We start from the raw sequence: 2293 nt of genomic DNA, 5'->3' as shown, positions 1-2293 counted from the left end.
TGTATACTTTGTTTGAGTCCATTATATAGATTGTATTAATACTTAGATGAAACACTTAAGACTAGTCATAATACTTATCACCTGTTGAAAGTTTGCTAAATGCCTTCCTCACGTGCCCACCTCATCCTCAAGGCAGCTCTAAGAGGGAAGTTCTGTTACCATTCGTGATGAAACTGAGCGCAGGGAATTACTTGTCCACAGTCCAAAAGTCTGCACTCGGTCTATGGGTTTCCCAGTGAGTTGTGCTGCTTTCAATCTTGATAAATTCTGGTAAGTTGATTGGATTACATAGTCTTCCCTGACAGTCTAATCACTATTGTTTTAATCATTCAAAAAAACAACAAGGATAATTGGGCACCATCTATGTGCCAAGTTCCCACTCAAGGGTTTACTTACTAGTGGGGGAGAAGACCATGCAGTGCCAGGAGGTCTGTGCTGAGCGGGAGCAAAGGAGCGGGGGGAGAGTGCCTAGAGCGGAATTACCAGGGGTGACCTCGAAGAGGGGTCTGGGGTGAGGATGCCTCCTTTCTGCAGCAGTTTGGAAGCTGTTTTTCTCCTCCACTTAGACTGACGAGCAGGTGTCACAGGAAGTGAGCAAACGAATTAGCATAGAGAGGAAGGAACTTAATCCTTCCTAGTTGTGCCAGCAGCAGGAGCTCTGCTCCAGGACGCCGGGTTTTCATTTAAATCACCTAGTGAGGACGGACCTTACTTCCCTGCTTCGCATTTGATGTTCTGTACCCCGTCTCTGTTAGCTCCGTGCGTGTGCATAAAGTATTCCTCGCTCTGCAGTCTCCGCCTCCGGGTGTTTTGCGCGCTTCCCCAGCAGCAAAGCCCAGCTAACGCGGCACTCGTTGGAAGACCGGCGGCTTCGTGGCTCGCCAGCACCCAGCACATCCTGAAGTCCCGCCCCCGCGCCTCAGGTTACGTCGTGGCGCTCCGCTCCGCACCTTGATATCTGGCCCCACCCACGGGCGCCCCGCCCAGCCTACGGTGCACGGTCCTCTATCCGTCGCGGCCCGGCCCACTTCCCTAACGACACGTGTACGCACACCCCTGCTCGCTCGCAGTCCCACCCCTCCCCGCACGCGCCTCCGCTCGGCCGCCTCAGGGCCCGTCTATTTGTCCCCAGACACCGCCGCGCCCTTTCGCCCCGCCCACAGTCTCCCGGCGACTCCCAGCATGCCCAGCACTTGGCCCAGAGCCGCTTCACGGGTTCCCCTAACGCGTCTTCCAGCCCCCACGTCGCCTCAAGGCCTTACGTCGCTCCGCCCCGAGTGGCAACGCTCCACGTCTCCTTGGCAACGTCGGCCAGCCACGCCCTAGTCTATATAGCCCCGCCCTATACATCGCCCCGTCTCGCTTCGCCCCGCCCCACGTCTCCCCGTCAATTTCACTCCCCGACACGTCACAGTTAACGTCACCGCGTCCAGTGTCCCTTGCCAGAGTGTCTCCTTGGTAATATTGCCCCGCCCCCACACACATGCCCACCCCACTCCAGTACTCTTGCCTGGAAAACCCCATGGACGGAGGAGCCTGGTAGGCTGCGGTCCATGGGGTCGCGAAGAGTCGGACATGACTGAGCGACTTCCCTTTCACTTTTCACTTTCATGCATTGGAGAAGGAAATGGCAACCCACTCCTGTGTTCTTGCCTGGAGAATCCCACGGACAGGGGAGCCTGGTGGGCTGCCGTCTATGGGGTCACACAGAGTCGGACACGACTGAAGTGACTTAGCAGCATACATCGCCCCTTCTCGCTTCGCCCCGCCCCACGTCTCCCCGTCAATTTCGCCCCACGACACGTCACAGTTAACGTCACAGCGTCCAGCGTTTCTTGCCTGAGTGTCTCCTTGGTAATGTTGTCCCGCCCACACACACGTCTGTCAACGTGTCCCACCCCACACATCGCCCTGCCCAGCGTTGCTCGCCTGAGTGTCGCCTTGGCAACGTCTCCCCGCCCACGCCAAACACGTCAGCGTAGCCCCTCCCCACACGTTGCACCGCGTCTCTCTCTGCTCCACGCCTCCTTGGCAACGACGCCCCGCCGACTCCTCGTCAGTATAGCCCCGCCTATATTTCGCTCCGCCCGAGAGCTCCTCGCCCCGTCTCCTTGGCAACGGTACACCGCCCACACCCACGCCCCTGTCAAAGTATCCTACCCCGCACACCGAACCGCTCAGCGTCGCTCAGCTTTACGTCTCCTTGGCAACGTCACCCGGCCGACGCCGCGCAAGCGTAGCTCCGCCCCACACTTCGCCCCGCCTCTCTTCTCTCCGCTCTACGTCTCCTTGG

This window comes from Capra hircus, chromosome 24 (assembly GCF_001704415.2).
Source record: "Capra hircus breed San Clemente chromosome 24, ASM170441v1, whole genome shotgun sequence".
Taxonomy (NCBI): Eukaryota; Metazoa; Chordata; class Mammalia; order Artiodactyla; family Bovidae; genus Capra; species Capra hircus.
The sequence above is the reverse complement of the archived record's forward strand: the minus strand, read 5'-3'. Positions refer to the sequence as shown.